The 14,667-nt window shown below is 64.7% G+C and overlaps 1 long non-coding RNA gene across 1 annotated transcript; it reads right to left on the reverse strand.

Moving 5' to 3' along the window:
- Window positions 1-12,882: 12,882 nt before the first annotated feature.
- Window positions 12,883-14,185, reverse strand: LOC133092533 (uncharacterized). Its single transcript, XR_009701066.1, has 3 exons — window positions 14,126-14,185; window positions 13,098-13,231; window positions 12,883-12,939 (listed from the first exon to the last, which is right to left on the reverse strand). It is a non-coding gene; the product is annotated as an uncharacterized LOC133092533 (long non-coding RNA).
- Window positions 14,186-14,667: the final 482 nt, after the last annotated feature.

A 14,667-nucleotide genomic window follows, 5' to 3' on the forward strand; every position in this document is an offset into this window, starting at 1 on the left:
TCCCAGTGGTCTGGACCTAGAGGCCCACACCCCTCCGTACCCTGCACGCCCACCCCAGGAAGGCCTGGCCACGGCCCCACCCCTGCACCCCGAATGCTTGGCCACTGCAGAGGGCCGTGGCCGGAGCACAGGCCCCGGGCAGCCACTGCTCCAGGCTGAGGCCGGCCCCCGTCCGTGGCCTCCCCCCACACTCCCTCCTCTCTCCTCTCCTGGCCGCTGACGAGCGCCCGTGTCTTTCCTGGCTGAGGGTGGATGGGGGGAGGCAGGGTCTGTCCAGCTGGGGGGCTGGCCCACACCCCACCCTGCTCTTCGCCGCTGCCCAGAGCCCCCTGGACGTGACCGAGGGTCTGCGGCCCATTCTTGACGCGGCCAAGCTTCTCCCTTCCCCCAGGGGGTTGTGCTCTGGGCTGGCAGCACCGTCCAGGCAGCCCGGGCCCCGGTGGGAGCGCGTGCACTTGTGTGTATGTGCACACGTGCAAGTGTGCGTATGGGTGTGAGGCGCTTGGGACCCCTTCCGTCCCCTCCCTCAAATCTGTATTCACTCCATGCACCCTTCCTAGGGGGGCCGGGGCAGGAGGTGTGAAGCCAGAGGACCGCCGGGAGCCTTGTTTGTGAGACTGCCCGGTGGGGTCTCCCTTGGCGTCTCCAGGGGAGGCCGGCCCCAGTGGGGCTCAGCGGGCTGGGGGCCCAGGCTGCCTGATGTCTCCATCTCGGATGCATTTCAGCCTCTCCTTAGCCTGTGTGGAGGCTGAAAGGTGACCCCTGAGGCCCCTTTGTTGCTCCGAGATCCGTATCTCCCCTGGGAAGGGCTGACTCTGCCCGGTGGGGCGCCCGGCGGGGCCCAGCTTCGATCCTCGCAGGCAGAGATCCCACCAGTCCGGACACCAGAGCAGGTGCTGGCCTGGGGTCCCACCGGAGGTACAGCAGCTTTCAGGTCACCTGGCAGGAGCACCTGGGGGTGATCCCCCAATGCGGCCTTGGTGCCCATCTGCGGCTCAGGTCCGGGTGCTGGACCCTCTGAGATGGCCTGGGGCCTGAAGTCCACCCAGAGTGGGAAGGCTGTGGGCGCTCGGGGCTGTCACCACATCCCTGAGGCCCAGGCTCAGCCAGGTGGCCAGGATGGGGGCCCAGGGAGGGCAGGGGGCGGCGGGCAGCCTGCAGTTTCCTCCGCCCGAATGCAGACCTGAGTCCACTCCTGGGGGCCCAGTCTCAGCCCCCAGCAGGGTGGGACTTAGGGTGAGGGACCTGCCATGGGCTGGGGTCCTCAGGGCGAGGAGAGGGACTCTGAGGCCTGGGAACCTGGCCGCCCTGCCCTGCGAGGGGCAGGGGCTCCGTGCCTGGGGAGGCGCGTGTGCACACGTGTGTGTGTCAACCACGCCAGCCATCACTCACCGGGAGCTGCACAGTCCCACATAGACAACGAGAGCTGGGGCCCCTTGCTGGGCATGGGGTGGGGAGAGGGCGCTGTGGTGTTTGAGCCCCGCCTGCCCTGGCCGAGGCGCCCGCCTTCCTGGCCGTGGCCGGCACCTCAGCCTGCGGCCCTGTGGCTTTGTGGGAGACTCTGATGCTCCGAGGCGCCCCTGTCCCTACCCCCAGCCCAGGCCCTGGGCCGCAGCGGACACCTGGAACTTCCCTCGGCTGCGGGCCCCCTCTGCTTCCCTCCTGAGGCGGAGAGGAGGCTGGGCTCCGCGAAGGGTGGCCGGACCTGTGGCTCCCGTCCCTGGCAGGGCTGGCTTCCTGTGGCCTTCCAGCCCCAGCGTGGCCCCCGGCCTGCCCTGTGCCCCTGGCCACTGGCGCTTGCCCAGGAGGGGGCCGCAGCGGTGCGGTCCTGGGCTGCCCCTCCCGTCCACCAGGGCCTCCCTGAGCGACGTCCCCTCCCGCTGTCTGGCCAGAGCTACCGCACACTCAGGACAAAGGAGCGTGTCCCCTGTTTTAGGGGAGTGGCCGCCCACGCCGGCTGGTCCCACGACCTCCTGGTCTCCCTGGAGCCCTCGAGGTGGGGGGGCAGCAGGTTTTCCTCTGGCCCCCCAGGTGTGCTGGCCTGTGGCCCCAGGCCCCTGACACCACCCAACCCGCCCTCGGCCCTCTGGGCCTGGAGGGGGCCCTCAGCTCAGGCAGGGAGCCTGGGTCATGCATATAGCCCAGTGCGCACCTCCTGTGGCCCTTCCCCCGCTAGGGGCTGAGAGTGGTTTGTTGTCCCTCCGGGGAGGAGGTGGCCGTGGGGGGACCCACCTCTGCCCACTGGCTCCTCTCAGCTCCGGGGACCCGCAGGCAGCGCTCAGGTGTGTCCAGCCCGCGGGGGGAGTCTGTCCTCTAGGGCACGTCTGTGTCAGGGACCCGGGGCTCAGTGTCCGAAGCAGGGGGGAGCAGAGGCCCCTGTGGGGTGGGGGAGAGTGGTCTGGGGCCCCCACCCCTTTCTTTAGGGCCCAGGTCCTAGAGTGAGTGGTGGGTGAGGGCAGCCCCGCTGGGATCAGGGACTCAAGGCTGGGGCTGGGGACCCCCTCTGCCTGCCTGACGCCGGCGCCTGGAGTGGTTGGAGGCTCCACTCCGTGAACAGCCCCGAAGCACCACTGGGTGCCGCCTCTGGGCCACGAAGCCATAACCACTGTCCCGCGTTTCCATTGCTTCAGCCGACGCAAGTGGGGACAGCCATTCCTCCAAGGAGGACAAGTGCGTGCAGGTGGGCCCCGCCTGGGGGTCCCTGGGGAGGGTGAGCGAGAACCACAGCCTGGGGGCCCAGAGGGTCACGCCTGAGGGCGCTGGGCTCCGGGGCTTGGCTGCTGGGAGCCAAGTGCTTGCGGTCAGCCTCTCGCACCCTGGCCGGCCGGCTGAGGACGGGTCCGGTGCCGCCTGCGGTCTGAGCAAAGCGGAGGGTGCAGGGCGTGGGGCTCAGCCGCAGGGTCTTCAGAGCCTCCTCCCGGCCCTCTTGTCGGCCAGGCCGGGTGGGCAGCCCCGCCCTCGCTCCAGGGTCGGGCCGGCGTGTGAAGGGGGCTCCCGGCGGGTAGGGGCAGGGCAGGCACTGCAGTGGGACCACCCCGGCGGGGGGGCGGCTGGCCTGGCGTGGCCCCGAGTGGGGTGTCGGCCTCACACACCAAGGGGGTTAGTGGGAAGATCCTGGACTCACGTTACAGTTTCCACTGGAAAAACAACCCCATTTTGAACGCTGGCTCTGAGCTTTTAAATAATTGCAAATATATCCAGTTTCCTGACCAGCGCTCACTCAGCGGTGATGGCTGAGGCCCAGGGCAGCCGGCGGAGGGCCAGGCGGCAGGCTGACCCGCAGTTCTGGGGGGACACCTCCGTCGGCCTGGCCGAGGGGCACTGGGGGCGCGGGCCCAGATCCGGGGAGGTGTGGGAGTCGAGGCCGCTGTGGCCAGAGTAGGAGGGAGACGTCAGGAAGGGGGTTCTCTGTCCCGTGGCGTCATCCACTGCCCAGGGCTTTGTGGACTGCACCCAACCCCAAGGCCAGGGAGGCCGAGCCCTGGGAGCCGCCATCTCGGTCCCGTGTGTGCCCGGACATCCCAGGCTGGACATGAGGACCGGGTGCCAAGCCGGGCTCCCGGGGTCTCGGGGCACAGGGCGGTGGGTTTGCTCTGGGGCTCGGCGAGCTGTCACCTGTCACCTGGTGTTGCCGTCACGGTGTGTGCGGAGGGGGCCGGGCTGGGTGTGCACGCACGTGTCCGTGCCTGCATGAGTGTGCACACAGTGTGAGTCTGGGCGTGTCCCCAGCCTCCTCCACACTCAGGGGTCAGGGCAGGGCTCCAGCCACCAGTGCCCCGGCACAACAGGGCGAACAGGTCTCCAGGGAGGATGCAGAGGTCCCGGGCTTCCTCTGTCTGCTGCCCTGGTCCCTGTGTGTCATCCATGCCAGACACCCCCGGCCAGGGGTGAGGGGTGCCCAGTGGCCCAGTGCAGGCCTGTTTGCTTTGGAAAGCAGCAGACATTCTTGGTGCAGTGCAGCTGCCCATCCAGAAGTGCCCATGGGGACCCCTGCGTCCACCGGCCACATTCCCAGGTTCACAGAAGGCTCTTTCTGATGCCAAAAACCTCTGGAAACGCTTCCAAGGGCTGGATTCAAGCTTTTCACACTTGGAAGTGGGGCCGTCTCGTGTAGGATGGGAGGCTGGCGGCTCCGACCCGTGCCCCCGCCGACCGCACTGCCTGAAGGGTGCTCCCAGCTTGGTGGTGCGGACAGGAAGCCAGGGGCCTGGGCAGAAGGTCTAGACGCCCAGTGGAAGCTCCTCCGGGCAGGAGCTGGAGCTGGTCCCAGGAAGGACAGCCGAGGCTGTCCTTCAGCCCTGGGGGAGCCAAGTGTTCCCGTGATCCTGTGGGGGACTCTAGAAGCCTCGGTAACCCCAGCTCCTCCCCGGGGTGGGGGACCAGCAGAGGGGCCGGAGGGGGCCCCCAGCACCAGGTCACAAGCCAGGAAACCATGGCTATGCTTCCTCACTGGGGGCATGACGCCCTCCGGGTTTACGCGGAAGCTGCCGATTCCAGCTCCACGGAAAAGAAAACAAACTCCGCTCCAAGGATGCTCCTCCAGCTCAACCGCCATGCTCCAAATCAATCCACCGGGGCCTCGGTGGGAAAAGCCCTGAGGCAGATTGTCTTTCTGCCAAATTTTGGGGGAAGATGTAAAAAACGCAGAAAACCAGCAGCAATAAAAGTAAGAAGATGCCTGGAGGAGTCAGCTTGGGAGGAAGATCTGGAAGGGCCCGGGTGCCGACCACCTGCCTGGGGCCCTTGGGACTGGGGGCCTCGCCAGGGTCCTGCCCACACCCGCCAGGCTCACTCCCTGCTGGCCTGAGACCTGAGTCAGGACCAAGTCATCTGGGGCCAGAAAAAACAGCTGCCGACCCAGACCAAGGCCCCAGGACGGGGTGCGGATGCCCCCAGCAGGGGCTGAGCAGGGGTCCCCCCCACATTCCCACAGATGCACGCGCACCTATGCATCCATCCCGGCGTCCGTCTTTTGGTCCCTTCGTGTGCCCAGCTCTGGTGCCGCCCCAGGCCAGGCTGGAGGTCCCTGCTCAGGGGTCCTGCACCTCGTGGGGCTGGGGAACAGTGTCGTGGGTGCCCAGAGAGGGGAGGGGTTAGCCAAAGGTGCCAGAGTTGGCTGGGGAAGGTGCCAGCTGGACTCCTGGACAGAGCGACCCAGGCTGGCCCACTCACATGTGGCGCCTGTGGCTGGAGTGTGTCCCGAGGGCCACGTCCGGAGGCCCACGCCGCTCTGGACATGAGGGTGAGGGGCGCCTCACCCAGAGCAGGGTCCTGCCCTGCTCAGCACGGGCAGGGGCTCGACGCAGCCCCGTGGCCACAGGACAGCACTGCGCCCCCTGCCGACCCCGCACCCTCGGTCCTGTCCCGACTCCTGCGCTCTTCACCCTCCCGGTCAGCCCCACCCTCTGCGGGGCTCCGGGCAGGCCAGCAATGCTGCCCTGGTTGGCGACACACAGACTCAGCTCACCGAGTCGCCAGCCGGCCCCTCCGCGGGAGCAGGGCGGGGACGGGGAGGCCGGTGGGGCGGCTCCGGTCTGGGCCTGGGCCCGGGGCACCCTGCTGGGTGTCCCCTTGAGCTCCTGGCCGAGCTGGACCGAGCCCCGCCCCCGCCACGGGGTTCCGCAAGCAGCCCGGAGCTGCCCAGTCTGGCCTGCAGACGGTGCTGTGTGCTGTGGATTCAGGAAGAAAACACGTTTCCGAAAACGGGTTATGACCTGAGTCATGGAATTCTTCCCGCTCCTCCTGTGCTTCTGCAGCGCCAAATTTCCCTTCCTCCGAGGCTCTGAGGGTCCAAGCACCCACTCCCACGCTGGAGCCTCTCCTGGGGGCCAGGCCGCTGCCTGGAGCTTCCAGGGTGCCGGGCGCCATCCTCACGTCAGCGGGAGCGGGCGAAGTCTCAGTGGGCTGCCCGAGCCCCTCCTGGCACCGCTGCGCCCAAGTCTGCAGGCGCCCTCCCCCGGCCCCACCCGGGCAGTGCCTGGTGCTGAGTCTGCCGGGGCAGGCGGTCAAGGGGAACAAGGCAGGGCGCTCTATGTCTCTAGGGCGCAGAGCTCTCTGCCTGCTGCCAGAGGGCAGTGGTCCGGTCCCCAGGTGGGCAAGGCCCTGCCCGCTTTGGGCCCACACATCTTCTGTGGAGCCCAAGGGGGGGCCCCCGAGACCACCGCCATGATGGCTCTCAGCTGTTCTCTGCTCTGGACGGTGCCCGAGCCGCCACTTTAACTTGAGTCCTGCGCTGCGAGCACCGAGCGTACCTGCCAAACAGACGACAGCGTCACTGAGTGTGTTCCCTGGTCCTCAGGTCAGGCAGGCTCTTCTGAAAGCAATTTCCCACAAGGAGAGGATGATGATTGAAATACACGGCACTCAGAAAGACGAGGAACGATTTCTCTGCAGCCCGAGCCCCGTCTCGTGCGCAGCCTCACGGGGACTCGTGCTGCCTCCGGAATCCGCCAGCCTGTCCAGTGCCTTCCACTCCCCCGAGCCAGTCTGGAGCAGGCCGGACCTGCAGCCGCCCTCCGTGCCGGGCTCCTGGGAGGTGGCTGTGCGTGCCTGTCCTGAGCCTCAGCCCCCACCCAGTGCCGAGATCCTGGGCTGTGGACACAGCCAGTCCTGCGTCCATGAGTCCAGCAGGCAGAGCAGTGACCACTAGCGACACATGGGCCCTGCAGCTCCCCCTAAGGGGTGGCGTCACCTGATTTCCATTGCTGTGGACACTGCTCACTCCTGGGGCAGCTCCTGTGGGACCCTGGTGCTGCGGGCAAAGGGTCTCGCTTCTAGAAGACACGAGAGCTGCACGTCCTCCGGCCTCTGGGCCCACGTAGCCACCAGCCTGGCCCAGTGACCGCAGGCAGGGAAGGCACTGGGCTGGGGGGGCGTTTCCCTTGGCAGCAACGTGTCCTGTGTAAGAACAGATTTTCTTTCTTTCTTTTTTTTAAAAAATTTATTTATTTTATTTATTTTTGGCTGCTTTGGGTCTTCCTTGCTGCGCACAGGCTTTCTCTAGTTGCGGTGAGCGGGGGCTACTTTTTGTTGCGGTGCGTGGGCTTCTCATTGCGGTGGCTTCTCTTGTTGCAGAGCATGGGCTCAAGGCACGTGGGCTTCAGTAGTTGTGGCACATGGGCTCAGTAGTTGTGGCACACGGGCTCAGTAGTTGTGGCGCATGGGCTTAGTTGCTCTGTGGCACGTGGGATCTTCCCGGACCAGGGCTCGAACCCGTGTCCTCTGCATTGGCAGGCGGATTCTCAACCACTGAGCCACCAGGGAAGTCCCGAGAACAGATTTTCGATGTACTCATGGGCACGCGCCCTGGGGCAGGAGCACAGCCGGCATCGGGACTGAAAGGTCCTAAGTTGCTCATCGCTGTGTCCAGAGAAATAAATTAGGTAACAAACGAGGTTTTAAAAAGAAACAGTTCGAGTGAAAAAGTCCTGGAAGGGGCCAAGGGCAAATGTGTCATTTGCGCATGTCCAGCTGGTTCACCTGTGTCCTGAGTGTGGCCGCCCTGGGGCACGGCCGCCTGCCCGTGGACATTGCCGGCCACTGGACTCTGGGTTGAGCAGACACTCCGGAGTGGGCTCAGGGCGGGTGCGGTGCGGCTGCACTGTCACCCTGGGGGTCCCCTGCCCCACAACAGCGGGCGGGCTGTCTGCCCTCCTGGCCCCACTGCCCACGCCGACCCTCCCTGGCCCCCAGGACCAGGTGCCACGGAGGTGCGGACCTGGGGCCTTGGTGGCCGAGCAGCTGAGGGCTCCCAGAGCCTCTCCAAACCAGGCAGGGACCCCACCCCCCCAACCCTTGTCCGGGATCCGATCACTCACCTGGCCAGCAGCCTTTTGTCCCACTTACGATGGTGTCACCAGAAGGAGGCGTGTGACCTGACTTCAAAAGCACAGGCTCAGAGCCAGCGTTCCACATTGGTGCAAATTACACGGAATGTTTTAAACTGTGAAAATGGTGTTTCTACGTGTGAGCATCTTTAATTTCAGTGTGCCTTAAGGTTTTTTTAATCGTGGTAAACTCTACATATCACAGAATTTACCATTTTAAAGTGTACAGTTCCGAGGCATCCAGACATACACACTGTGCAGCTGTCACCTCATCCAGCTCTAGGACGTTTTCATCACCCCAAGTACAAACCTATCCAACTAGCAGTTCTGCCCCGTCCCCCTGCCCCAGGCCCTGAGACCTTAAAACTTAACTGGCGCGTCCGCACAGCATGCAGCACACCAACTTCAAGGTTGTCGGGGATGAAAATGCGCGTGCGCTCGGTATTTTATTTAGCATCCTCTGGTTTCTTATTCTGAAGTACCGCTTTTTGTGCCCCCGTCCCCGCCTTCTGTGCCCAGGTTTGGTGACACATCCCGTTTGAGGCAGGTGTCCACGATGGGTGAGTCTGGGGAAAGGGTGGCCTGTCCTTGGCATCGATGTTACTTTGTAACTTTTCTGCCTGAGGGTCTTTCCAAGTTGGAAGTTAGGATGAAGGCTTGACCGTGGGGCCCGAGCAGACTCTGGGGGTGAATGGCCAGTGTCCAGGCGGGCGGTGTCCGGAGCGCTCGCCTGCGTGCCGGCTGCATCCCTGTTACAGGGTGACGTGTGGTTTCCGTGACTCGGGGCTGGTGGACATCCCTCCCGGGGCCTCCCCCGGGTGCTGGGCACTGACTCACGCAGATGGCGGGTGGGGCCCCGAGTTTGAAGCCTGGCGGGTCACCCGGCCAAGGGTGGCGTCAGGCTGCTCCCGCCGAGGACTGTGGACCTTCCGGCCACAGGACCCGACCCGCTGGGTGCCTTCCTTTACGGCCAGACCCCCAGGGATCTGGGGTCCCCAGGAGGCGCAAACAGGGAGTACGGGATGCCCGGCCTCCTCTCGCCACGTGCATCCTGGCTCCGCGCGGCTCCCTAAGCTCCACGCAGGGGCCTGGATTTACCACTGAAGAATTCTAGGAATTTCCTCTTGGTCTGAAAAGAAAACTCCTTCAAAACCTCCGTGTCCCACCGAGGGGCGTGGAAGGGCCTCCGTGCTCTCCGTGGCGGCCGTGTGCCTGTGTCTCGGGGCGGGGGCTCTGCTGCAAGGTGCCCTGCCCCAGCTCCCGCTCCCCTGGGGCCAGGCCTGTCCGGGGAGGGCCCTGGTGGTGGGTGGACGCTCCCTGGGAGGGCCGACCCCGGGGCAGCAGGGGGCTTCTCTCCAGAGCTCAGCGCCTCCTGGGGCTTCCTGTCTGGAGGCCTTTCTGGATTATTCTATAAAGCTCGCTGTGGGCTGGCGGGTAGAAGCCACGGAGGGTTGGCCCCTGGCTCCCTGGCTGGCGGCAGTTCACTTTGTGTGCCGGGAAACGGTGCTGCTCGGAACCCTTTCTTTCACCTTCGAAAAACACATCCAGCGACTGTAAATTAATACCTAACTCGACACTATTTGTCCATGGACATTTTCTGGCTGAAAATGAACTTTCTGCCAGCTGGTCTCAGCTTTGTCTCTTAGAGACGGCGATGTCCAGACTGAGAAGGTCTGGCTCCTGCACAGCCCGAGGCACTGGCCTCTCCTCCCAAGAAGGGCCCGAAACGCCCCTGAGGACAGCGGCGAGGGAGGGGTGGCAGCTTGGAATACTGGTCTGGGCGCTGACTGCCCGCGACGCCCCGGGCGCAGGAAGTGAAAACGTCTTCATCCAAGAAGAAGGGCAGGAGTGCCTCCTCCAGGTGGTAAAGATGGAAGCCCGAACCTAAGTCTAGCTCTGTCCAGGGGAGTGGGGAGCAGGCGGGGGTCAGACAGACGCTGGGCCTCTTTGAAGATTTCTCTTTGGGTAGATCTGACTTTAAAAGCACAGAAATATGTGATGCAATTATAAACAGATCAGGTTGAAAGCACCCCCTAAAAACAGAGTCCGAGGAGACAAGTGTGCCTCTCCGCGTGTCCCCTTGGGTCCCCGTGGGGTGCCGTGTGTCTGCCCTGGGGTGGCCTCTCCTGCTTCGTGCGGGGGCCGTTCTGCCAAGCCAGCCAGCGTCTCCGCTGCAGGAGTGACCACCAGGTGCCCGCGGCCTGCGGCGCGTCCTCACCTGCCCCTCGCCTTGCCCTCTGACTCACCCCACGCAGCCCTCACCGCATCCCACCTCACCCGCCGGCCTCGTGGGGCTCCTCTGGTCCCACGTCTCCTGTTAGGGAAGAGGGTCCTAATGGGGGGGGCCCAGTCCGGCTCCCCCAGCCCAGTCCCCCGTCAGAACTCCGGGAACCTGTCGTCCTCGGACCCTCCGCATCCCCCAAATGCTCCCGCCCCCCAGCTTTCCAGGGTCATGGGCTTGAGGACGCTCATGAATTGCTGGGGCCTCAGCCCCGCGCCCCTGCCCGTGGGGCCTCCACGTCCCTCTCCAGCCTCGTCCCCGTCGCAGGTGCTGAGGGCAGTGTGGCCGTGGTGCTGACCGTCACACTGCGGAAGCCACATGGCTGTAGACAGCAGGACAGCCAGCGCAAACGCCGCCATGGGAGCCACAGGAGGAGCTCACAGCCCAGCCGGCCCCACGGCCCCGTAGTGGGATCCCATTTTTTATTAAAACCACAACCAACGACCCCACCCACTGAGCCGGGTTCTGAGAGATGGGACGTGTCTGGAAGACGCCGTGCTGCCTGGGCAGTGCGCGAGCCGTGCCCTGCCCAGGCGCCTGTGGGGCCCGCCTGAGGGGACTCGCTTCCGCTCACTCAGTCCTGGGGCTGAACGAATAGGTATCACCTTGTAATTAAAAGATGAGAAACAAGATAAAACCACGGTAGTAGATACACTGTCAAATATCTAGTCAGCACCCACTGCACCGTATCTAAATGGATCAGGTATAAGATGCAAATAACAGCAATGGCACCTCTGAATAGAACCCGTTATAGAAAGGAAAACAAGGTGCTACCCCCCGCCCCCGAGCGTGCGGTCAGTCCCGTGATTTCACATCCGCACTCTGCACGGGACTCTCGGTACCGAGACTGAACCGGGCTGTGCGGGCGCCTTGTTGCCGCGGACACTGCGGCGCTTTCTCGGCTGTGGCGCGCTCTGCCCCCCCCCTCGCCTCGGGGGCACGTCCCCACCAGCCTGCTCCGCAGACCCAGCCTCGGGGCGTAGCCACGTCGCCCATGCTGTCTGTGTGGTTTTGGTTTTCCTTCTTCTTTCTTGCCTAAAGCTCTCACAGACTCGCCCGGCAGCCCCGGCAGTGGCCCCCTTTCCCGAGAACGGGGCCCACGTGTCTGCGCGGCGGCTGCAGGAACAGAAAGGCCCAGGTGGTGAATCTGGCGGTCACACGACCCCTGGGCTACAGGTGTCGAGACGCCTGCCACTGTCCTTGTGTGACACGTGGGGCGGGACAGTTTCACTTAATTTCCACGTCGCAGACGAGGCACTGAGGTCCCGACACGGCCCGTGCAGGTCCGGCGCCCCGCTCTCCCCATCCCCAGGCCCTGGCTGCGACCTGACCCTCATGCGACCCCACGACGCCCCTTCACCTTGCTGCTGGCCCTGGGCTTCCCGGCCACCTGTTTTCCTGCGGCTCACACTCCCCTTTATCGGTCAATGTCCAGGCTGAATCTGGACGTCCGTGCGTCCACAGACAGAGGGTCTGAGCTGGTGTGACACCAGGTGCTGGGCTGCGACATCACCTTTGTCTACAGCAAGGTGTGTGCTATTATTTGGACCTTTTATTTAATTCTGCCTCTCCGATGAGAAGAATTGAAAAAGGAAAGTGGATGTGCTGATGTTAGTGGTCAGCTGAGCTGAAAGGGTAGGTGGCACAAGGGCTGACCAGATGCCCATGGGACTGAAGCTCAACTATGAAAAACAGCAAAGATAAAGAACAGAAAATGCTAAAAACGTGGCATCAAAGTTTTTGTGTGAAAAGTGAGTTGAGGTGATGGAAGAGTGGGATTTCAGAACCGCGGACCGACGAGCAGGCCCCAAACCCACGGAGCCAGGGCTCCATCTGCAGGAAGCCCGGGGGCGGCACCACGTGGGGCTCCTCTTAGGTGGCCACCGCGTCCCCTCTCGGCTCCCGCCAGCCCCTCCCCCTCGTCACCTGCTGCTGAGTGGTAAACAGGTGAACTCTGCTCTGCACACACACCTACATTTTCCCGTTGGAGGTCATCACGCTCACCGTACTTGGAGGCACACAGGGGACACAACAGGGCCAGGGATTTCACAACACGGGAGCATTTTCTGATGCTCGACGACTTTTGCTGTCTCGCAGCGGGGATGGCTGCACACCGAGAGCCCCGGGGAAGGAGGGCAGGGAAGCAGGGCTCCTCCCTGCCCCGCGCCCTGGCTACAAAGCTACAAAGCGCAACCTGCCCAGCCTCGGCTTCCCAAGTGCGCAGCGGGCGGCATCTGCTTCCCGCCCTCAGGCTGCGGGCCTGACCCCGGTGAGAGGAGCCGGCAGTCTGGGGGCAAGTTCCAGGTAACTGCTACACGAAGGATCGTAATTAACCGTCTTTCCAACCGGCCTTGTCCAGAGCGACACTGGGGTGAGGAGGGCGCGATCGGCCTGCAGGGAGAAGTCACACACGAAGCCCCCGTCTGGAGACAGATGAGCCTCACGTGACGGGCCCACCTGGGCAACGACAGGCACCCCCGGCCCTGGGGCGGGTCTGACCCACGTGGCCACCCGCAGGCCTCGGTGCTCAGCGCCCAGACCCCCCCTCGCCTACCCAGGAGCCGAGGCTGGAAGCCCCCAGCAGGGAGAAGGCAGGCGATGGTCGCCCCTAAGGAAGTTCTAAGGTACCAATTGCAAACACATCATACACTGCTGCCCCAAGAGAGTCCGAAAAACACTTTATTCACGCGTATCACTGAGTCGCTCCATCAGGAAAACGCAGAATCACGGCACTGGACACGCGCACATGTTGCGGGCAGGCGCCGAGCCAACGTCCAGACGGGCGGGATCCTGCTCACCGCTCGTGCACGAGCCCCCCGAGGCCGGCAGACCCTGCGGGAAGCGGCAGAGGCACAACCCACAGGGAGCACACAGGTGAGCACGGCTGGGTTCTGGCCCACTTCCAAAGGCTCAGCAACGCAGCTCTCAGGGACACCCCAAGCTCCGTGTCTGCTCCCCACACAGCGCTTGCCTTTCCCCGCGGCACTTACCTAAATGCTGCCTCTGCAGCAGCCCCGAGATGCTGAGGGGCTGCCTGGGTGCCGCCCCTCTCCCGGCTCTGCCTGCCGCCTGGGTCGCAGGGCTCTGGCTGGGCCACTCGCGGGGCGTCTGCAGGGCTGGGATCCTAGTGGTAAATTCAACAGACAAAATCACCAGCGCCTTCGGCAACGAGGTCACTCAAGCGTGGACTGTTCTCGGTTTTCAAGGCGGCGCGGCCAGCCTGGGGCCGCCGGTACAGCGGGAGCAGCTCACGCGCAGTGCACGGCAGGCAGCCCCGCGGGAGGGCTTCTCTGGGCCCTGGTGACCGTGGCAGGGCCCCCGAGAACTGCTGCCCGTTACCAGGGCCCAGGACCTGTATCGCTGGACCCTCCCACAGGGCCCCTCTGTGCTGACGCTGGAAGAGTCAGGTTACAGTCAGAGGGCACGGAGCTGGGGCGGGCCCCTGCCGTGGAGTGGGGTGCAGGCAGCCTCACAGAGGCCACGGGCGCAGCCTGTGGTCAGGGGGCGGATGGGTGGCTCTGTGAGTGGAGGGGCGGCGGGCGCGCGGTCTGGAGGCCAGTGGCTGGACTGTGCCGAGGGGCAAAGCGTGGACAGGCTTTGGGAGAGGGGTCAGGGGAGGGCCCACCTTCGGAGACACCGCCTGAGCGCCCAGCGCTGAGGAGGGAGCCCCGCGCGGAGCCGGCCCTGCGTGCAGGAAGGGCACGGCTGCTCCTGTGCACGCGGTGGCGCTGGGACCTGGCCAGGCGGAGGGAGCAGCACCGGCCGCAGCGGCCACCTGCCCTTCAGGAAACCCTGCCGACCCCGGGCTGTCCTGGAGTAGAACGTCCTGCAGCCGTAATGGCTCTTCCGGGGTTTTTCGCGACAGGGCACCTGCTTAAGTTACGTTTTAGCTTCAAGAACATGACGTGGTCTACTGGGCCCCGCCTCACTCAGGGCCCGCAGACGGCGCCGGGACGGGCGGGTCCCTCCCGCCCCCACCTAACCCTGTCGCCCCCCAGGAGCCGCGAGCGGGACCTACCTGAGCGCCTGGGGCTCGCTGGGGTGACTCGGTGTCAGGCCGCAGTGCTGAGGGCGGTGGGCAACGCTGCCTGGGGGCGGGCGAGAAGTGAACGAGCTGCTTCCCCATCCCTGCCACAGGTGGAGCCCTGCCCCCGCCCGGGAGGGTGCGGACCCCACCCTCTTCCCCATCTTCTCACCCACGTGCACCGTCCTGACCGCGCGGTCTCATGCCCGGACCGGCCGGGGCTGACCTTCAGCCGCTGCCCACACTCACACTGCCCGCGGACTCCGTTGAGAGCCACCCCTGGTATGCAGCAGGCGCTCAATAAATGTCTGGACCTGCACTCTAAGCCTTGGCTTCTGTTACTCTGACAACCACTCCGGGGACAAGAGGGAGAGCGTGGGGCTGCGGGCGACCCCTGGCGCCAGGACCGCTGTGTCACCTCCACCCAGACCGCAGGAGTTTTACACGGCTCGACTTCTGCCCGTTGACAGCTTCTGGGCTAATAAGAAGCTTCTTTTAAAGATGTAAATGATTCCTGGTATGCTTTAGTCACACCA

Source organism: Eubalaena glacialis, chromosome 5 (assembly GCF_028564815.1).
Source record: "Eubalaena glacialis isolate mEubGla1 chromosome 5, mEubGla1.1.hap2.+ XY, whole genome shotgun sequence".
Classification (NCBI taxonomy): Eukaryota; Metazoa; Chordata; class Mammalia; order Artiodactyla; family Balaenidae; genus Eubalaena; species Eubalaena glacialis.